Source organism: Syngnathus acus, chromosome 20 (genome assembly GCF_901709675.1).
Source record: "Syngnathus acus chromosome 20, fSynAcu1.2, whole genome shotgun sequence".
In the NCBI taxonomy this organism is placed as follows: domain Eukaryota; kingdom Metazoa; phylum Chordata; class Actinopteri; order Syngnathiformes; family Syngnathidae; genus Syngnathus; species Syngnathus acus.
In genome coordinates, this window is record NC_051104.1 from 6,420,857 (window position 1) to 6,444,287 (window position 23,431).

At 41.7% G+C, this 23,431-nt stretch overlaps 1 protein-coding gene and 1 long non-coding RNA gene across 3 annotated transcripts in view; one reads left to right on the forward strand and one right to left on the reverse strand.

Moving 5' to 3' along the window:
• The window catches only part of sema5a (sema domain, seven thrombospondin repeats (type 1 and type 1-like), transmembrane domain (TM) and short cytoplasmic domain, (semaphorin) 5A), a 69,235-nt gene extending 53,019 nt beyond the window's left edge, over positions 1 to 16,216 (reverse strand). Inside the window, exon 1 of one of the 2 annotated variants that reach the window (XR_005101305.1) lies at positions 15,824 to 16,216. The gene's annotated coding sequence lies outside the window, so the exon portion shown is untranslated. The remainder of the gene's footprint in view (positions 1 to 15,823) is intronic. The other variant, XM_037279561.1, reaches the window with a different exon arrangement.
• Positions 1 to 18,900, forward strand: part of LOC119139145 — a 72,245-nt gene extending 53,345 nt beyond the window's left edge. Inside the window, exon 3 of the long non-coding RNA XR_005101306.1 lies at positions 18,029 to 18,900. This is a non-coding gene — a long non-coding RNA (uncharacterized LOC119139145). The remainder of the gene's footprint in view (positions 1 to 18,028) is intronic.
• Positions 18,901 to 23,431: the final 4,531 nt, after the last annotated feature.

Below are 23,431 nucleotides of genomic sequence, written 5' to 3' on the forward strand. Positions count from 1 at the left end.
CCACTGAGAAAAATGGAAGCCCAGAAGAATAATTGATTATTCTGGTAATGCTAAATAGCATTAGCGAAAACGCTCAACTCATCCAGCAGTCATTACTGTAGGGGGAGTCCGAGGAAGAACACTTTTTCTGCTCCTGCATGAATAATACATTGGCAACAAATTTGTTTTGGAGCATCGCTTCACTAAAATGACTCTTGGTGGAGTCTGAAGTTTCCAACAAATGCAGCAAACAGACCAAACAAGCCACCAGTGTGGATGCTGACATTTCCTGCATTGGCATGCAATTTTCTGAGGGAATTCCAACTTTTTGTCAGGAGTGCCACTGCAATTAAACACCGCAGATGTCAGGAAAGCATTCATTTCCAGTGTTAAGAATATAGTACAGTAGACTGCCATTGTTTTTGCTGCCTTCTGACTCATTGCTTGGCTTGACACACAAAAGCGCACCACTATCTATAAAGCAACCGCATATTGCTACTTTAAACAAGCTGTAATTTCATCTGCATTATCTACAAGAAGAGCCAAAACAGAAGGAACAAAATAATGGTTGTCACGACAACTGATATCAGCAATAATGCAAATGTCTCTCTGTTGACATTTTGATATCTACTGTATTTCCTCAAATAGCGTCTGGGGGTAACAAAAAGAACCCAAAGCGCTTCGATTGGGTTTGCGCAATATGGGTGGTGTCTTTTTGAAGTAGGAAAAAAAACTCTGGACACCTCTGATGACTAATGTGCATGTGTGGCAGGCGGTGTTTATTCACCAGCATGGCTCCGTGGACACAGCTTTTGGGATTTATTTGCTCGGTGTGGGGCCACCCTTTAATTGCTAGCCACAGCCCTCATGATTATCTTACCATTTTGAACTGGCCTTTCATTTGCACTTACATTCTTCGCCGGCGTTTTGGCACTGGCTCGCCCGTGCCGCCACGCACCTTCTTCATATAAAGGGCCATATTCTCCATTTTGTGTAAAGAGGAAATGGCTGCACGTTTTCCATATTGACCTAAATTGTTACAAGAAAAATGGTTAGCTAATAACAGCAATTTTCTGTTATTGTTCACACAAATGCGAGCCAATTTAAACTCGGCTCGGCTGCTAACGAAACCAGCAGCATCGAACCACATTGACTATCTCGCAGATGAATATATTAAAAATTAATGCATGATGTATTGATTTTCCTGCACATTGTTAATTATAATCTTTGTAATTATGATCTTTGTTTATTAATTAAAGATCGTTTAAAGCGACGATCGCATTACTACCGTAATTTTCGGACTATAAGTCGTGGTTTTTTTCATAGTTTGGGTGAGGGGGCGACTTATACTCAGGAGCGACTTATATACATATATATGTTTTTTTTCACTTTTTGGGGCATTTTATGGCTGGTGCGACTTATACTCCGGTGCGACTTATAGTCCGAAAATTACGGTATATATATGAAGCTAAAAGTCTTCTTGTTAGTTGTTTCTTCTATCCATAATAGTTCTATTATTATTTTTTTTAACTCCAGATTCACATCGTATCTGCTGCTAGGTAAATAAAAATCCCCTATTTGCTGGAAAATAGGTATCATGCTTGCGCTATATTTCACAATACCTCATTCAGAACATGCCAGCGAGGAGGATGGAGTGATGATGATTATCTTCGTCTGTCGCTGCCCAGCAGGGGCGTTTGTTCAACCTTCCATATCCGAGGGAAAATTAATTTCGAGAAAATGTCTGTGCCTTTCCAAGAGTGGGATTGAAGAGCTCTCATGGATCAAGATGGCCCGTTTGTTTCTTATCTGTTGTGGCCAGCGTGGCTTTGGAATCACTCATCAAACACAAGCAGTTGGTCTTGTACTCTTTCCCATCTCGCAAACACAATTTCAGTCTCCAGCATTCGTCACAATACGCATTATGGCTTATGTGAGCATGTTGGAATAAACACCAAACAGCAGAAATGTCAGTTGCTTCAGCTGGATGCACACATTGCTTCCAATCTGTTTGGAAATGCGAGATTGGGGTGAATGAACACACGCGCACATGAATATGCACGCACATACTCAACTAACAACTATCTTGCTGGTTTTGCGCAGCGAGCGCTTTCCCACCCTGAGGCCCATCCAAACTCTCAAGTGGCTCACAAATTCTGCCGTTCTATTTACTTAGCTCACTTTCTCTCGCTGAGGTCGTGCTGGTTAGTGTACCTGTGTGTGCGGGACACCATTTCAGATAAGGCAAAGAATTTCACAACATTTTTGCGAGAAAGTGACAAACATGAGTTTGAAAAGCCCTCACGCGTCACTAGACAGCAATTATAGGCATGACGTGCCTCGACGATTGCTTGAAGAAGTTCAACGTGATCGCTGACTTTTACAGCAAGCCACTCTTTCGATGAAGACTTTTGAAACATTTCTTTTCCACTTGTGAATTTAGCAACATACACATCCAACATATTTCTTCGATATAATTCATTCTTCTGATCTCCACCTTGTAAATGTGTGAGTCAACTCCCCCCCTCCCAAACTGCTCCTTGCTGAGACATGTTTGACAACACCGTGTCAACCCGTGAAAAATCTTGCGGCCGACCCAGCCTCTGATGGAGTGCTGAGACGACGGTGGCTCTGGACTCAGACCCTCAGGCTGGTGTCAGCGTTGCTTCTCAGTGCCAAGGGAGGGGCGTTCCCGAAGAGCCACTTGTCACAACAAGGCCAGAGAACAAACCGCTTTGTCAACGCCATACCTACGCTACAGAGACAAGACAATCTCGATCAAAGCAAAACAGATGTCAGCTCATAGTATGTCCTACTTCATTGAAATGACTTACAATACTATACCAACTGACCACACAATGTTTGGTCTTCAATTCACAATCTTTGCGTCTATGCCAACTCCGTGTTACTGAACAAAAATCTTATATGTCGAAAAAAAAAAAATAGTTTGACTCTCAACAAAATGACCAGCATGCCTAGTTATTTTAACTGCTTGGATGATGCAACAAATTATTCCAAGTCAAAACTTTATAACAAGAATACTCAACAGCAAACAAACATTAAATCAGTGTTACCCCCCTCAACCCTCACATGGGCTTGCATTGATATGGAACATAAAGCCCACCTCTGTGCACGGTGACATTTTTAAAGCTTAATTACATGCTTGGCTAACGGGTAAGTGAACGTCTCACCGGCTGCAGAATTACACTATCACTGTCTACAGCTGTGAGCGGGCGCACATCTCTGGCGGATTTGCCAGTCACACATGCACACCTGCTTTGTCTGCAAAGCAAATATTCACCACCAATCGCTGCACATGCTTCTTCCCAAAGAGCTGGCCCTATAACGCAAAGAAATTCTACCTCGATTGAAGATGAGTCTTCTTTTTCTGCACGGAATGATCCAAATGACTAAGATCCTAATCAATCACGTGAGCTTCAGAGGTTACGGCATATAAGAGAGCGAATGATGTATGACATACCTTCTAGATAAATGGCCGAGTGTCTTTCATTACACTCGCTGCATGCTACCATATGGGGATGGGCAGTTATGAAGATTCAAGGGGTCCTGCGAAGACGAGGGCCCCGGAGAGCATTTTCGAAGATGATAAATGAGTTGGCCCCTGTATTACATATTTTCACAAGATCCAAATTTTCTGCACACTCTCTTGGGTGTCACTGAAAAAACGATTTTCAACGCATAGTGGCCGACACGACAATTAACAGGTGCAATTTTATGGCCCTGCCACGCTTAAGAGAAATATCGTAAGAACTAGCTAATGATACAAAGGACTTTATTAAAGCAATTAAAATAAATGGTGTGATGTAAAAAGAGTTGGTGCTGAGAACCCCCTGAGGATTCAGCACAGTGGTACCTCCAATATTAACGACGCTTCTGATTTATTCGTATTAATTTTACTGCATCTAGCTAGCTGCATCACTTTTCTAATAGACTGAAGTTGGAGAGATGCTACCTGCACAAGTGTATTATAATCAATCTTCCCACATGCTGCCTGTACTCAACACATCCGAGATAACAAGCTCACCCGACTGTCAACATCAGCTCTGTAATTAAATGGCTCTAAAAACAACAACTTTTTTGGTCGATTTAAAAAAAAAAAAAATCATTTTTCTTCAGTGCACATATAGGAGGAGAGCCATAAGGAAGCTGTCTTGAGGAGTACATTATCTGAGAAAACATGGCAGAGTGGATAGTAAATGAGGTCTCAGCTCCAGTGGAACCAATTAATTAGCTGACCGCGTTCACGTGTATTCGGTGCGGCCGTCTGTTGAGTTGTAAATTGTCCCATTAACAACAGAGACTGGCACAATCTTCCAAAGTTGGAGTGTTAATGAGAGTGCTTGTGTGCATGTGGCACTGAGTCTCCACCGAGGGTAACGTGGAAAGAGAGAGAGGCAGAATCGGAGACAGGCACCCACCGGTGATCTCATCTCTGTTAGACCACGTAAACAGATGCAGGAGCATCGTCTCTCCTCCTCCTCCTTAAGACCATTTTATACAAAAGCCACATTCTTCATTGGCATGCATTTTGTCTGCCTCCCCATATGAGAGCAATAACCTCAGCCAAACTATGGATGAACTCACTTTATGTGTCTGGCTTCACTCAAGTAGAGAGAAAGAGAAGCATAAAAGCTTTAATTGCACCGTACTTGATTTTATTCTTGTGATACAAATTGGAAGCACAATCAACTGATTCGACATTATAAAATGGGCCATAACTCTATTGGCTGCAACAACGCCCAATTCTTAAATATATCTATTTATGTAGATAACTATGTTTAAATATTTAATTTCTGTTGACCAATCAATAAGATTTTTTTTTGACATACTTGGCCAATTTCAGCATTTCCAGGTATTATACAAAAATGTTCATACATTAAGACTGATGGGGTTCAAAATGCACTTTCAAAGTGCCAAACTGTTTTCAAATGAAAATAGTGCACACACAGAATTTGTTTTGTGCAATCTTTGAGAAGAATCCCAAGCCTCCTCACTCGCTGGCGTGAGCATCGTATGGCCTAGCAGCTGCATGCAAGCCTTACATCACCAAGCATAACACCAAATATCAGATGGAGTGCGGCAAAGCACGCAACCTCTGCTTCTGGAGCGGTGGGAATAACTTCTGAGGAGTGACTAAATCTCCATCTGGTAGTCTCATGAGTGACTGCATTGTGCCAATTGAAACCTTTGCTTGATGAGGGATAATGCTAGAGGCTTGTTTTCCAGAAGAGGGCCTACAGCACTTAACTCTAATTGATGCTTCATCTTACCGTCTTGGACAATTCGGCTTCCAACTTTGTGGGAACACTTTTTGGGAAGTTTTCTTTTTTTTTTACCCCCAGCATGATCCAGTCTCGGTGCACAACGTCAGGAGTCAAGTATGGCATGAAAGAAATTCCGAGCCTTGAACTAAACCCCTTCAAAATCCCCTTTTTTGATGAACTCGAACTGAAATTATAAACCGGCCTTTCATCCCAATGCAATTTTCTCTATAAAAAAGGTGTCCTAAATAAACTTTGCCTCTCGTAACTTTATTCATTTAAAAACACTGTCTATGGGGGCCGCACCAAGAATAAAGTCGGTAGCTTATCTCGACGGCTACATCCAAGAATGGCCAGATAATAAGCTTATTTGCATGCGGCGAAAATGGGAAGCCAGTGAATTGCTGCTGTGTCTTTGAAATTCAAAACCCATTAAAAAGAACTTTTAACATCGGGGCAGAGTGATTAGGAATCTACTGGGAGGCCGTAATTGCATTTGCTTCTGTGCAGTGGCAGCTTAGGCTGTTTCACATAACACTCTCGGAGGGATAGAGAAGACGGCAACAATAACAAAATATTAACATTAAACTGCATCAAGGTGTCTCTGTAAAGGTTTTCTCACACGTGAACAATTTCGGAAATGGTTTGATAAATTGCAGCTGTTCACTAATGCAAAAACGAATTATGTTTACGTGTTCACGAGGACTCCGAACCGAACACATAACATTTGGGTTGCGAGATGGCAACTCTATTAAGACAGCAATGACCCCCCCCCCCCTCTAATCATCTCTAATCATCAGCCCCCACATCAATAGTTGCCTTATCTCAAGTCCGTATTGGCTTAATGACCATGGAGTCCTTCCATGTGTGCTCATTAAACACTGCAACAAAGCTGATTGTGCAGGTAGATGACCACCGCCGATCAAGCCAAGGTCACAAAGAGGTTGCGAGGAAATGCAAAGAAATTGCAGCAAATATGACTCAATTGGGCTGCATCATGAAAGACTTCTGAGGCATGAAAAAGGCCCAGGGTGTCATTGTTGCTGATCCCGCCGACGTGTCACGGCTGCACTCTTACTAATCACGTCTCACTTTAATGTTTCCACAGTGTCTCGCAGTGATCGATGACACTATGCCCTCCTTCGGAGGCATGAAGCAGAAAGCGTGAAGCGCACACTTAATCCACTCAACTACCTCGCCCTAAATCATCAGAACGCCACACCAGGTGAAGGCATAGTGTGCGGAATGTAAAGTAGCTTTGATTGAAAAGGCCCACGCAGGTCCAGTAAAAAGATAGTTTGATTATTTGTCGATAAAAGTCACTCTGATTCGCATCTGACCTCCTCTTTGTACATGTAAACACCTCTGTGCAAAAATAGAAAGGTCTGAGTGCATGCATGCAACAAAACAACAGCTCCAGCAACATCCCCAGAGTGTCACAGAAGACAGTAAAACCCGCCTATATCGCTGGGACAGGTCTAATTTAGGCTTGGGGCTAAATCTGTTGTGAACCGCAGCGCTATTTCGTGACGCCTCTGCTGGCTCCACATCAAAGGCGGATAGCATCACTTTTAGCTGCGATAACTTCATTCACATTCTATGTTTAGCTTTTACCTCCTTTTCCCGCTCCAATTAAAGAGACGACCAAAGTTTCCCCCCCCCCCCCCCCCCTTGCGTACAATGCATATTCATGCCACGTGCTCCGCAGTACAATACAAACAAGGCTAATTGGATTTTGGCCGACTGAATTAAATATCAGAGATGAGACAGGTATTGATTTTGGTTGCATGCCCCCTGCAAAGCATGATGGTGTGAGCCCCCCCCTTGTTACTTCTGCCCCGAGGTCCATCTGGGCTCAATTGCAGACCCAAAACAGATGTTTCTTCACGCAGATGTGTTTTTGTTGCGGAACGAGCTCAACGCTTGTCTGTGCAGGGTGCCAGTGAGTGTGTATGTGTGTGCACTGCACGGCTGTCTACCTGACCCAAATATATCTTTTAGAGCTGAACAGCCTCTTTGTGCGAATACCCCCACTCGCTTGGATTACTGGGGGTTTGCTGGGTAAGTTGTATCAGGATCACCTCGTGTGGATTTAAATGCCTTCCAATTTGTGTGGTGACATGTGTCAATGTGCCTGAGGTTTGTATTTTATTTTTAGACTTGTCTATTAAGGGAATTATTTATATGGACTAGAGAGATTGCTTGCAGTTTTTTTGCAGGTATTCTGGCCTACTCCTGAATATCATGCAGATTGTCTATATATGAAAAAGGAGTGTTTCAAAAAAAACTTAAAACCTTTATGTCTAATGGTTTAAAAAGTATTACTACTTTTTTAATGCATGATTTATTTTTGTAGATTCTTTTTTTTCTCCCTTCATCTAAGTTGAAGTAGCTGAATAAATGGCCTACAGAATCACTCTGATCTGCTGAAAAAAGAAAGGAGCAAAGGCCAACGGGTCGTCTCGGGTCACTTGCCCGAGATCACTGATGCGGAGCTGCTTCGAATGGGAAAACGAGAAGAGATGAAAAAGACTCTTCGAATGGGAAAACGAGAAGAGTCAAAGGATGAAAAAGACTTAGGGAAGGATGGGAAGCCAAAAGGATGAGAGGAGATGAAGCAAGCATGCTGGTTAGGATTGTCGAGGTGTTTAAAGAGGTTAGGCAGGAACAAAATGAGCCGTCAGAGAGGAAAATAACAGAGGAGATTAAAAAAAAGGAAGAAAGAGATGGAAGAACGGGAAGTGAGAATTGAAAATAACACACCTTACTATTCCACAATCCTGTGAATACATGTGGTCCTATTGAGTAACTGAACCAGGGAGAAAAAAAAAAAAACAATAGGAGTCCACATCAGAGGTGGTCAGCCACAGCTGAAAAAACAACAATAGCCTTCTTAGAAATGGAGAGGAAACACCATGGTGAGTCGGGGGGCTGCATGGGGGCAACACAACCCAACTGGCCTTTATAAAACCCTCCCCCATTAACTTCCAGCCACCTTTAGTTGTTTTTTGTTTTTTTCCAACCACATCATGACATCACTTTAGCAAGATATGACTTGCCAAAAAGTGCGGTAAGGTTTACTCAGAGCCAATCCACACGTATTGTAGCTAACAAAAAATAGCAATTATGCTATTTTGATGATCGCACAGTGTAGACGTCAAAGCCAAAAGCATTACAGAAGAAAAAGAATGCACAGACTGCCATGTCATTTGTTTATGAGTCTGTTCCTGTTTTGGAATCTTGCCTCGAACAGATGGAAAAAGCTTGTTGTGGGATGTTTCCGATAATGTTCGGTGCCCTCCTTGTGAAGTTGATTTATCCTTTAGTAGACCGTAAATTTGAGTTTTTGGGTATATATGGAAGCAGAATAGTCGGCTATCAGGTTCTTTTTGATGAATGAGGGAAATTACACTCTTGAATATTTTCTTTCCTTTTCATTTCCTTGTAAAAGCAAGGTGTCTCATTACCATGGATTTCATTTGTTGAAAGGTCCATTGTGGAGCAAGCACGTGAACGACGCTATTTTTACAGCAAGCTTTTTGGCAACTTTACAAGTGCCCGAGACTGTCCATGTCTGCACTTTTTCTATTAGCCCGAACCCCCTTAGGTGGCTCACACAATTGTGTTATTCTTCTGAGGCCGTCTGTACGTCTGGTGGCGATAAAAGCAGCAGGAAGCACATAAATAATGACTTAACGATCCCTTCCACACTAGTTTTTAATGATGACGATGGCGTTTTTCATCCACATGTGGCTCGCAGGTGCCACCTCTGTAAGTCCTACCTACTCCCCCCCCCAAAAAAAGTCTCCTTTAACTGTGTTGCCCTTATAGTAACCTCTAAGCCCCATTTACTGCATATATAGATGTTAGTCATGTGCTTAAATTCATCTTTCTCGCACATGTGCTTTCTTGGCTTGAAGAGTCAGCGCATTAATCATCCCGTCAAGTTTTTTTTTTTATTATTCAAAGCGTGTGAACGAATGATGAATACTTGCATTTGGATGTTTTACAGGTGTAATATGTCCTTATGAGTACCAGCTAGATGAAGAAAAAAAAAATGTGGATATGAGCTACAATTTCAAATGCCTGAAAAAAAAACCACTATTGACCCCGAGCGAAGAAATGCCGTTACATTAACGATCGAGTCTCACTTCTTATCTTGATGCTATATGAAGCCAGAGGGCAGAACGATGATGATGAGAATGAAAATGAGAATGATGAAGAGTTACAGTAGGTCTCGGATTTATTTGGCACTTCTGTGGCTGTTTGGATGAAAAGGGCTCACAGGAAAATGTTTTTTTGATGCTACACCATCAAATTGCATACTTGACCCTGAACTCTAACCCATCTCTTTCCACGGAAAGGCAAGAAAAAGCATTCACAGCCCTCTTGGGATGGCTCAAGTGGTGCATGAACGTTTTAGTATTGAGTGATGGAGAGTATGGAAGACAAATCTTTGGGTATTTAGACCGCTTTGGTCTTTTTTTTGGGTGCAAAGCATAAAGTTTTGACAAATGACATCATTTTGGAGACTGGTTAGATTATACGTCTTGAGTAGTATTCTTGTTGACAACTTTAATACTTCCATATGAATGCTTAAAGCGGTCAGCTGTGAAAAGGATTGACTTAGGGAAGCCAAGTGTTCCGTGTAGGAATGAGCAAGTTTAATAGCCGCTGCAGCATTTGTGTTTAAGTCTAAAAATAAATAAATAAATTCTGCCATTTTAGATGAGACGACATGCAGCATTTTCTATTGCTTGGAATGAAAATCTTGATCTGCTTGTATTTTGTCTGTGCATTATCTTCATTCACAGAAAGGCAACGGATGAGTCTTGGTCAAGGGAAAGGTCAGATGTGGTTAAGGTCAAAATAGCCTGAGAAACTTGAGCCTAGTGTTTGTTTCAACGAATGTTGATTTACTTCCTCCATTCATATCCTCTTTGTGTCTGTCTATCCGACTGCCTCGTGGAATCATTATGTAACGCCGCAGGCTTCAATGCTCCATTCGTGTTTTCGAGGCATCACAAACCAACATAAAAGTTAACCTTCACGAGAACGGTAACTGTTTTTTCCACAAGTCAGGGCAACTTATAAGGGAGCCATCTGACTCTGGAGAAGCTTTCAAATCCCAGCGGGGCCACAGAGGCGGCGAGTCAGCACAACTGGGTGAAGGGGATAGAAAGATTTCATGAGCAAAGACTTCCAGCGCTGGGATAACCAAGCAATGGGAAATCAAATCCTCTATCTTCTGTATTTTGCAGGACTGTGACTTATCTTTGAGGCTCCAGGTACCAGTGCAGCTTGAGGTACCAGAGTCTCCGTACGCAATACACAAATTTAGATTAAGAAAAGAAACAATGAATGAATAGTAGGCCTTCACCAGCCCAAAGAAAATAATCACACGAGAATGAATGAATTCATACTTTGACGAGAATGGTCTCTTCTTATGAATGTGTGAGTATGCAATAACCGCTGCTTTGTTATTCACGGCCAGCAGTATGTGTCAGAGCACACTCCACTTTTGCGGTTTCACAGCAAGAACTGTGATTCTATTGTGACTAAAAGCAGGTCACCCATGAGGTTGGCCCGCTTTAAGTGGATTCAGAGTGTGGACACGACTTTGGAGCACAATACGCTAAGGGCTTAATTTACTAAGGTTTGCGTGAGCAACAACACATGATTGCTCAGAAAAAAAAACAGACGTGGAACCTGATCGAGTAACCCGGCACGCCCAGAACTGCATCTGCCAAATGCACAAAAAGTGCCACTTAGTTCAAAGCCAAATGGGATTTTTCTTTTTTTTTTTTAATAAATGCCACAAACAAAAACGATTTGTGAGACTATCCAGCAATACAATTGGAGCTTTGGAATCATCTAAAATGGAGTCGTGCCATACTATGAGAAAATTGTGCATGGACTGGGTCATTTCAGAACACGGTAATAATTGGTCCAGATCTCTTTTCAAAGTGGAAAAATATGACTTTTATAACACAAATAGCACTCTCAAAAGGCCTCTAAAAGGGAACCCAGACAAAGATTCACAAAATGGATCCTTTGCAATCATCACTAATGGAAAGCTACTATGGATAAGTACTTTGGTGACGTCAATGTGTGATCCAAGCTGGACTTTCTTCTTCTTGTCTGTTTTTCCTTTCACTTTTGGCTGCTTCACTTATCATTGTGCACGAGGTGTCTTTTTCTTTGTCCCTGCACTACATCAGAGATTGGCTCGACTGCTGCCTCTTGAGAGAACCTGCTCAAATGTTGAACAATTTCCCCTCCCTCGGGCCTGATTGGGACAACCTGTCAAGTTGACAAGTCCAGATATGATCAACTCCATGGGGATGATTCTTTTTGCGCATCTTTTGCATTCAAGAAGCAGGCGGCTGGGCTCTTTTGTCTGTTTATCTGCTCAGTGGCTTCTATCACCGGTGTCCAATCTTCCTTCTCTGGAACTCTCCTTTAATCTCCTTCTGTATCGGCGTTCCATTTTTCCCGCATCACAACCAGTGAGTCGTTTTATCTTTCAGATGTTATCGCAAACTTGGGTTTCGGGGCGGGATAAAACCAATGCGGCGAGCTCCTCGATTTCCTTTCCCCATTCATCTGCTGAGCGACGCTTCCTCTTTGATTTCCCTTCTGAGGCTCTGATTAGACTTTTCATAATGATTTCAAAGTCAAGTTATATGTTTTCATTTTGACTCCAGGATTTTTTTGTATTTACGCACGTACACTGATCAAGCTAAACACATCAAAGCGGGGTGCCTTATTATGCCCCCCCCACAGTCAGAAAAACAACCAATCTCACACAACCTTCCTCTAATGTGAAAGCAAAAGAAAAACATGAGACACACATTAGTGCTAATTGAAGTGACTATACGTACATAGCAGCACATGTTGCAGTCTCTCAGGAGGCCGTCCCGCTTTACCTCAGTGAATCATGGAGCGCGGGATAAATCTGTTGTGCGTCTAGGGAAATAAACTAGTCAAGTGTCGCTATCTAACGATGCTGTTGCTTAGGTTCCAAATGCCTTCCTATTTCCAATAAATAGGGCAGCATGAGTATTTGACAGTAGAATTCAAACTGGCACATTATACACAACGATTAACAAGCAAACCTACTTATTATGGATTCAATCGTTAAAGAAAATAATAATAATGATATTTAAGATTTTTTTTAGATTATCTATTTCCTATTTTGTAACGTTTTAGTAAATTCTACAGTGTAGTAAACCTCAGTCACCCCGGCACTATTAAGTATGCAACTCTAACACTTGAAGTGAATTAATTGAAACTGAAAACAATTACCGTGGCGACCGACCTCTGCTCTACTAGACCAGCAATCGCCCACAAGGGTCTCTCAAAGGATCGTATGATTTGCCCACGGGGCTATTTTAAAAATAGCTTACTATTGAGATTGCGTCCAATTTTTGTTGCTATTTTTTTTTAAAATTACACTTGCATTGGTGTAAGTTTGGAAATGACAAAATTAAAAATAAATATAATAGTGTCTGCTGAATATCACAATACTACATAGAAAAATATAAATTATTCTATGTAATATTTCAACCAATTAATAAAAGTTATATTATCATCTTGGAAAAAAAAATGACGGCGTAGCTCGTTTTTTCTTGAACCTTTCCAACAGCCTCTTGACTTGATCCTCCTTTGAAAACCTCAGCTTTGGGGATTATTTAATGATGACCCAAATAGCGCCCATCCGCCTCTTTACAGGCATCTTGCTTAAAAAAAAAAAGATCCCGCTGCTATTTGAGGGGAGTTTAAGGTTGAGCTGTGAGGAACGGGAGAGAATTTCCACGCAGTAACAGTGCTGGCAGGTCAATGCTGCTTAAGTGGCGCTAATTCCTCCTGACATGTAGACATGTTTGCGACAAACCACAGACATTTATTCTTGGATAGACACAGTAGTGACAGCTGAGTTAATAGCGTAGCCAGCATTACATTGGATAAAATGCTTGCTGGAATCATGAACTCCACTGACCTCCAACAGCTGTCAATCAAAATGAGCATTATTTTCACAACCCCGCTAGGTGTACCTAATATTGTGGTTTGTGCGTGTAAATGAAAAAGACTTACTTGATAGCTTCTAAATAATCTCTATGGCAACTGTCTGGCCTGGACAAAAGCCTTTCTCATCCTCAAGTGGTCAGTCCACTGATGGACTGGTCACCGTGGCAACGTCCTTCTTAAGTATCAGCGATGAGGAGAGACCTGTTAGCTTTTATCCTGACAACTTTCCACCCCCTACAGAAATCAAGTAGCAAATAATGTCGCTGTTCTCTTCAAAGAACAACACCACAGGGTCCTTGTCGCATCGATATTTGGAAGAAGTGTTTTTGAGTGGAATGAACTCATCAGTGGCAGCGGGGTAAAGGGGGGTCGGGGGGGGGGGGGGCATAATGTGGTTATAGTGTATAAATAGAGAACGGCAGATTAGGGGAGAAGACACAGCGGGGAGATTTTTGACTAGCTTTACTTTCTCGATTTCATGTAGTCCAATTTAAAGTGGCAGGAATAAATTGATACGACAAGGATCAAATAGAAACACAGTTGAGGGATTGGCGTAGGAATCTGAAACCCATAAGTCATTTTACAAGGTTTTCCTTTTAAAAAATAAATGAAAGTAAGAACATTAAGTAAACCAGCATCACCGAATGTATTGTTTTACAAACTTATGCATTCCGCTTGAAAATGTACGCTGGACCATTAGGCACTGGCGATTTCACGATTGGAACATTACACACAAACTGCTGAAAAGGTTTATATTTCATATTTTTGAAAAATCTGCTTTAAGCTCAGTTCGAACACATCTAATGTTAATGGGCCATAACAAAGAAAAACTAAAAATAAGCGCCTTGGCACGGAGATAAAACCCGAACGGAGTGTGTGTCTGTGTGTGTGTGTAGGTTAAAACAAAATAGCCCAAAGCCCCATGGTGCATATGTCAGATAAATAAGCCAACAAAAGAGCAGTGATCGGGCCAGAGGGTAATGACTGTTTAGTTTACATGTGCATGATAATGCCTGTCCACTTTCACTCCCAGTGGGACTGGAAGCACCCCCCCCCAAGGGAAGCCATACCACAAAGGTCAGCGACAATAGCCTCCTCATTCATGTGGTCGTCATAGCAACCCCACAACCCACCAGAGTTACAAGGGTCATTGTCATCAAGGAATTCTTCGGGCGAAACTAATTGCTGTGTTTGCGTGTCTGGACTTAAATAGCCATCATACTGATTGGACATGATGCAAAGGAATTTGAGGCTTTAAGAATATAGATTGCAATCATCCAGGAGCGCAGGATGATTTCTCATATTTTGACATCTCTCATTCAGTTCTTTCACGTTGTCACTTTGCATTTTTCCCGCGCCATCCCTGAAGAACTTCTGCATCTAATAAAGACCAGGATACTGGAAGTCTAAACTAATTCCTCCATCTGGATGGCGGTCTTGTGCATCCTCCAGGGTCTGAGGTTGTATTATTAGCGCAGGATGACTGTTGCTAGCACGACAAGGACAATGGAAAAAAGTATTACAAAAATAGATGTACGAAAGTTTCTTTTAATAGATGAATAGATTGATGGCACTTAAACAGTGTGGTCCTTGCTGTGACTTTCTCAAGCCTCATGTGTGGTGTAGTTCACATCGGTCATGTGACATCATTTCATCAGGTGTTGAAGGAACAGTGCTGTTTTGCAAGTGGCAAATCGGACAGAAATGAATTTATGCCGCTAAAAAAAACGATTATGTCTGTGTATGTTCTTCTGTGGGTTTTTAGCTTGTATTTTTTATCTTTTTATTCTATTTATTTTTTTCATTTTATGCGCTGATCGGTTGGCACTTTTAGATTTCGTTGTACGTGTGACAATGACAATAAAGATCTATTCTATTCTAAAAAAAAGTTCCTGCTTTGATAGATAAATCAATCGATGGATACAGATGGACAGACAGAATGCAATGTCATCCATGTGCTTCTTTAAAGGGTTACAGACAAACAGAAATAAAAACACAAAAAGTACACTTTGTGCATTTATCAAAGCAACAGCTCCATTTTTGTATGCAGAACAGAGTAAAGCAAAGACAAGTGCTTTCAAGCAGATAAGGCAAATTAAAATGAATTCTTTGAAGCAAACTACTCTACAAAGCTGTTAAAGCCACTGAAGAGTGGAAAACGTTTATTTATCTATGACAAGTAATATCAAGTAATACTTCAGTCTTCAGCTCATGTACATTTTGCATCACTATTTTCTACTGTCATAAAATATTAGATAGAAGTCAAACACTATTTGTTGAATGGGCCAAACATGCTGGAGGGGCCGGCACTCTGCCAGCGCCACCAAGTGGTCACAGGAGGCGAAGCATCATTTAAAAACTTCTCCAAAACGGACTTGACTCAATGTGCGGCTGTTTAATCATCAGTGCATGTTGCATAGATGACGCAAGTTCAGCCCAGTGAATGTTTAAAACAAGAAAAAAAAGTCAATGAATAAGGTGCAATATTTAACAATGTCAGAAAGAGATGAAATGACTACTGGTTTGCTTACCTGGTGAGGTGGTCAACTCGTAGTCATTTAGTTGAGATCCACGCTGCGTGTCTTGTCCGTGCAGTAGATGAGAGAAGAACAAATATGCGTATATCCCCAATTTGCGCCGCCGCGTCTGTGCTCGGGACAGGATCTGAGCCTCAGCCAAAGTGTCTCTCAGCAGAACCTCCTCCCGGACCTCTCGCTTCTATTTCTGACCCACGTAGGAGAGCGCGCCGCGCAGCATGGCTTGAAACCGGACACTGCGCCACAGACAATGTGTGCCTCCCCCGGGGAGAGGAAAGAAAGGGGAGGGAGGGAGGGAGGGAGGGTGTGTAAAACCCAAAACGAGAGAGAGCAGAGAAAGATAACTTTACTCCAGCGAGAGATTGTGGAGGGAGGGAGGGAGGGAGGGCGTGCGCATCAGTTGAGCGTGTGCGCGTGGATCTGTGGGTGGGTGGACGATGCGCGCTTGCTTCTCCTCTTGGGGCGTTCTCGGCTGATATGGGAGACGTGGCAGGCTGCAGCGGCGCACAGCTGTCCTGCAGGTGGTCAAGGAGGGCAGCTCAGCCAGCTAGAACCACTGGAGCAACTAGTGGTCCCATGGGTTGGATTTGGAAATATGACTCAGAATATGAGGTGCTGTTTGGAATGTGGCTCCCACTGAAAATATATATATATTTTCCACTTTAAGCTTCAATGTTTGGGGAAAAAAATGGTGTCACTTTTTTGTGCATTTAAACACTTTTCAACTTGGCTTGTTAACTAAATAAATCCAAATATATCCAAAGATGAGAGATGACAACAAGACTTATTTGGTTTATATTTCAAGGATAAATAGTTTTAATAGTTTGACGGATTGATATGATGTCGATTTTCCGAACTAGTCTATGCTGTCATTAAAAGATACAGTAGAATAGGCATAAATACAAGAAGGAAGAAGAAAAATTGAGTTGAACCACACACTGCGGAATTTCTGCAGCAAACCAGTTGAAAAGGCAGCTAGTGGAATGCAGAACTTCACCAAGGCCAATTACAAATATTCTTCATTTTTGACAAGACACATACATGGATCCCTAAGAAAAGAGTAAAAGGGAACTTTACTCCTTAAGTCCTCTTCCATTATTAGTGGCTGTTGTTTGTGTTTATTTTACTTTCCTTTTTCAAAAGCGCACTGAGATGCCGACACCATGTTGGAATCTGTGGGTGTCCAAACAACAAACTCACTGGAATCCAGCCTTGAACTCTTCTATCCTCTTTTTTGTTTTTTGTTTTCTACACAGTAGTTTCAAAATCAACATTGGAGTCACTTGAATCAAGACTGGGGGAAGTAAAAATGAATGACAGCAGTGTGTTTTTGTCCTTTTGTGTGCCTTAATCATCACATCCCCGGTTCAATTATCTGTTTATCCCTCAGTGAATGGACCACCATCAGGCTCCACACTCAGCTCTGTGTGTGTGTTGCACAGCGGTACCAGCACCAGCCCGTTAATACGTTTCTTTGTTGAATAAAGCAACGCGCTTGACTGTAAGCTGTATACTTAGTACGCATATATCAATTCAAATCAGGTCATTTTCAGTGCAGATTTCCTTTTTGTGCTGTGATGTGAGGAGCCTCCCCTGCAGCGCTCAGGCATGGGTGAGCCACCCCACTCGCTCCCCCGCCGTGGGAAATGCAAAGGAAGTACAGATGTGAACACAAAATAATAGCAACACAGCAAGGTGGGGTTTTATGTCATAAACCAGATTTGCATATATTTTCTCTTTACCGGGAAGAGACCTCTATTTTGGTAACACGCGGAATAAGACAACGCAAATAGCTCTGCAGGGGTTGGGCAGATTAGTCGGATCGTCGGCTTTACCGCTCCACAAAATCGCTTGAAGTCAATTAAGTGCCAATCATGTGGATTGGTATTAATAACACAGACACGTGGTAGAAAGCAACAGGTGAAGAAGTTGGTGTTTTGATGCAGTCATGCCATTAGTTGGGACCCTACAGCCCCCCCAAGACAAAATTCCTAGCGCCGCCAATGCTTGAAACGGCAGAATATTTGTTATAATCATACTATTTATTGTGCAAGTGGTGTTGTAGAAGGTCATTGCAAATGTTAATGCAATACTGAATTGCCACATTGGTATTCACTCTAATTTCAGTTTCAAATGTTAAAAAATCCACACACTTTGCTTTGACCTCCATTTTTTTTTTTTTTTTTTTTTCCATTCCAGGAATTTCAGCCTTTCTTTCTCTGTGTGCTCGGCTCGCCCGCACAATAGACGTGTTATTTGCTCACGGCCAAAATCGTAACCCAAGGTGCTGCGGCTACGTTTCCGAGCCGGTCTTCAGCTGTGCGAGCGAGTAAGTTTCACCTTTAAAACAAAACCCCCCAAAAACAATGCAGTGTGTCTCAAGGAGCCGTAAGGCACAATGATGGATGATTGTTTCTCTTGGAAGGAAGCCTCATAAAAATGGAATCGAATCTAAGCTTCATGTGTGTGTGTGTGTGTGCATGCGTGCGTGTGTTTTTTTGTTTTGATGTGAGGCAACCTAACTGAAGTTGCCAGGCAACCCAATAAAATCTTAAGGCTGCCTCCTGAATTTCACCTGGTCCTGCTTGTGTGTGTGTTTGTGTGTGTTTCATCATTTCGCTATTTGAAGACATGTTTTTGCTAGTCCACGCAGAGCAGTGACCAAATATTTTCAAAGTACTGCCATGATGAAAGATGCTGAAAGGCTGCTTTTATCTTTAGAAGGCACAATGTTAATTGGAATACTAATCCCTGTGATGTCAGCTTAGGTTGTGTTGCTTTCAGTGAGCAACTGGCATGCACTCTTTAATGCAACGTTTTCTTGTCAAAATATTGACTTTCTTCTCCGAGCATTCTCTTTTCTCCTCAAAAACTTTTTGTTGACATAATCCGACTGTAGTGTCTTTCTTTTGGCATTTTCATAGACGGATGCAGTTACAAAGGGGTGTTTGCGCCGTTGTGGGAATCAGAGCAGCTCTCATTATTCCCTTTAAATTCAGCACAGGAGAGACGCACTCGACATGACGGAAGTATAACGGACTAGGTGGAATCCGCCGTGCAAGAGATTGTTGAGTGCCAAATGGGCACTTTGAGCCTACTTTCAACACCCAATTGTCTGAGCAACAAAGAATTGATTTGTTCAATAAATTCAGAGGGCTGGTCTCAATATTTCAGCACATCCACTACACATCAGTGGAGTGCAGAATCTTTGATTTAAAAAAAAAAAAGTAGAAACAGTAGACTTGGTTGTGTGGGCTGAAACTTGAACCTTCCAAACAAGCAATTAGTCATTCAACTTCTTCTCAGCACTTTCAAGCCTGAGGTCATCTCACACACACCGTAGACCCAAGACACTCACCTTTGCTGAAAGATAGCAGCAAGTAAAATACACTTCCTCTCTCTCTCACACACACACACACACACACACACACTGTATGTTGACCTGCTGGGAGTGCTGAAGGTGATAAATGGGAGAGAAAAAAGTTGTAGGAGGAGTGAGAATTGGAATGAATGAAGCAAGTGAAAACAAGGAAAATGGCAAAGGCTATTTGAGGTGTGAAAGCACGCAGCCATCGCTCATCCTCGGCTAACACGTTCAGTGAGCCATCGTAGCCATAACGCCACGTCATCCCTCAGCCTCACCGTGGCCCTTTTGCGGCACCGGCCACGGCCTTGACGAGTCCACACACTCTACTTCCATCGTCACGCTCCGTTGAAGAAGGATTGGGCGATGAGATCATAACTGTCCCTGACTGGGAGGACGTATGTGCGCCACCGGGGGAAATGTTAAACTCGGCATAAAATTATTATATGGTTAATTCATCAATGATACACAAAATGCCATGCTAATGTTTTTTAACAAGAAGAAAATGGAAAAAATAATTAATACAGCCGGAGGTGTTTTCTGTTGGTATTGTCTTTTGTGCTTGTGACGCTTCTCCAGCAAAGAGTTTTTTTTTTATCATTAAATCGGCCCCTAGACATGCATCAAATCCAAATGTAAACAAATCAACAGCAGACTACCATTCAAAAAGTCAAGCGGGGGGGTCGTCTTATTTGATTTATTTAATTTTTGTTGTTGTTCATACTGAAATTCTACCTATCGGAATTTTTCTTTGTCCTCCCATTTCGCCCCCATGATGTATACAGCGTCTATCCATTGCCATTCGGGAGTGGGCAACGTTAAGGTCCAGAGAGAGATGAAATTCAATCATGGGAATTGAACGTTTGGAGGTGTGAGGTCTCTGCCCCAAGGGCAGTTTGGAAATTTAATTAACGTCAAAATGAGGAAGCTGCAGCCTGCACAGGACAGTCACATATGTGGAGACAACGAGGACTGTCTTATGGTTTGTCTGTGTTAAGAAGAGAGAAAATAAAATGCAAAATCTAGCCATGGTTGAATTCATAGAAAAATAAAGCCACTTATGCAAGTTTCTAAGGAGTGTGGGGGACAACTGGCACCATCCGGAGCATTGTAATCTTCACACCGCATATGCAGTTTAAAGGGCAGCAGCACTAAATTAAAATATGTATACATTATTCATAAAAGCAATATTGCCTGCGCCAATCTTCGAGTGTAAATTTATATTTTCCAAGTAGGTCCTCTATTAAATATTTTCCCATGAAAAGCCATCAAATGTGTTTATTTATTTAAATTCTTTTAAAATGACAAATATTTAATGACGTGATATAACGACGCAGTACGATGGGTGTATAAAGAGAGTTTGCAGACTGCTGAGCGCACATTGTTGCACAATATTTTATCTGGCAAGTCAGAACACTCTTTCTGATTTGGTGACATGGGTGACATAACAACAAAATATGAATACTTTGCTTCAATGTGTCTCTTAAGATAAGCAATGACTTTTGTAGATGTCAGGCGTTTACTGCCCCATAAAGAAAAACATCAAAGAATGAGCAGGATAGAAATAGCACACAGAATGTGCATTAAAGGACAATTATCACAGTCATTAGCGGGGTATTATCATTACCTATTATTCTCAGTAATGCAGAGATCCCCTTTCTCATAATGAGCCTGCAATATGGAAGAGGAACTCATTAGAAAGAATTGGAAATAAAGGCATTCATCATCTGCGCACTTGTAAGGGCCAGCTGTGAAAGGGGGTGACATATTCACCATTTTTCACCCGTGAAACGAGCCATGTTGACAAGAGAAGGGGACTCTTGGGCGATTGTTTTTGCACCACAATAGATACGTTCATTCGTTTTAATTAGCGCCGGTTCTCAAGGTTAGAAGCTGGAGTTGCGGAAGTTAATTTGTGTTTTAAAGAATGTATTTTTGGAGCAACCCTTAGATTGGTTTCAACACATGGTCATGTTTTTTTCCCCCCTTCATTCGTCATTTTCCTCTGGTGTTCCCCAGGGCTCACTCCTTGGCCCCTTCCTGTTTCTAATCTACCACTTGTCCACATCCACTTCCACCTTTCGTCCAAACTCACTTCCACCTTCCCACGAGGGATGACCCTGTGTGCAAGTATCCAAACCATTGACAACATGTTTGCCTTCATCGTGTGTTCCAGTACTCTTTAATTCACATTCATGCACTGCATACACTACTGATTCTTACTCAGACTTAAGAGCATAGATAATATTTGTAACTCATTGTGTTAGATTCACCCCCCCCCCCCCCCAAAAAAAATAACTATTACATAAAGTCCCGACATATGAACACATTAAAGAGACGGTTCACATCTTTTTAATGGCGCAATGGTAAACTGAGATTAAGTTAACCTGCAATTTGTGAGATGCAGTTAAAATGTTTGGAAGCACATATCTGTGTGAGCAGCTGCTCTCTGTGATGGAAATTGACAAAACATCGCATAGGACTTGTCGCACTGATGAACACCTGCAGTAGAATCTCTTCAAGGCAGAATTTACCCAAACATGAACATACCTGCAGCCAAGAAAAGATGCCAAGAAACTGGCTCGAAGAAAATTGAAAGTTTGGATTGCTATACTATTTTAGTTTTCCCCAAAAAGCTAACTGTCACTTCACATTTTTAAGATTTCTTTTCTGCCATAATCATATTTTCAATTTTAAAAATTTGGACAGATTTTTACTTATATATGCTTCTTATGTAATTATCTCTCGCTATGCCTTTTACGCGATATTCTATCACTCTTGTCAAGAAAATGTCCTTCACCTGACTTTACTCACAGTGAATGAGTAAAGACATGAAATAAGTATAATAAATATAATATGAATAAATAAATATAAGTATAATAAAGAAGACTTTGACTTTGACGAGTCAATTTCAAACCCAATGCATGCACAACACACACAGCATAATTATAATAACAGAAGCAGCAGTTGTTGAATATTGTAAACAGGTCGCATCAACATATTGATGAACGGACACTGAGACGGCGTTGGGGTTGACTCATCCATTCCAATTAGAGTGATGGAGAGCTGATGTGAAACCACTCACACACACAAACGTACCTTAATCCCAAATCTAATTCCTGGCTGTCTGCTTGCAAATGTTCTGAAAGTGAAACCTGGCGCTGGAAGCGGGAATCACAGCACCATCAAGCTGATTAAGAGTCATTGATGGTGAAGTGTAGATTTGCGGCCATACACACTGTCCAGCTGTAGATCTGTCAAATGTGGTTTCTTTCCTCCTAACACAATCCACATGTTGTCCTGGTGATAGCTGCGATGGTAATGTTGGCACACGAGCTGGAATTTTGCATGGACAATGTGAATGGGTCGGACTTGCTGTCATCGCTCGTAAGCCCTCCGGGCTAGACTGTAAAAGTCGGACTGAAGAAGGTCCAGAAGCTCCATGGCAACTTGACATCAACGTCAGGACTCAATCCAGTGGACACCTACTAAAAGTGAGGGATTGGAATTGCTCTCGGTTCCTTTTCAGCAACATGTAGTGGAAGGTAATCACCCTAAATGTCATACATTTTGAAATTTTACAGTCAAAAAATAAGGCAAAAAAAATCATGCTTTTATTTGAAGGACAACTGACTAAAGTATTTGACCTTTTTGTTTTGTCTGCAAGTTTCAAACTATGACTGAAAATGTAACACTCTATGGGTTACAAGGTTCCCTTGTCTTTCAGGCCAACGAAGTTCAGAGCTGCTCCTGCCTGCATCCTTCATTGGTGAAACACATGCACACTTTCATACATGAACAATTGTTGGGACCAATTCATTTCAGCGTGTGCATTCTCTTCCCGTTTTGTCCACCAGGTGGTGCCAAAGGACCTGGTACCTGCCTGCTGCATGGATTGAAGTCAAAGCTCCAGGTTTGAACCTATTGCAATGACAAATTTGACAAATCAAAGTGCTGGACCAGTTTGTTGTTTCAGGTGGAAAAAAGGAGAACCAAATTTTCTTTTTGTTAAACTATTTCATTGGCAGCTTTAATGATACACTCTCCTATTTTTAACACTTTATTTAACACCAAATATAACAAACTATGAAAGGACCGAAACAGCAATAAATACTCAACTATAGAGCATTGGCGCCCTCTGCGGGAAACATGTTGTACTGCGCCCACCCCACACTTATTGCTATGTCTTTTGACCACAACTACTGAAACTAATTGCCCATTTGCTGTTACCCACTACC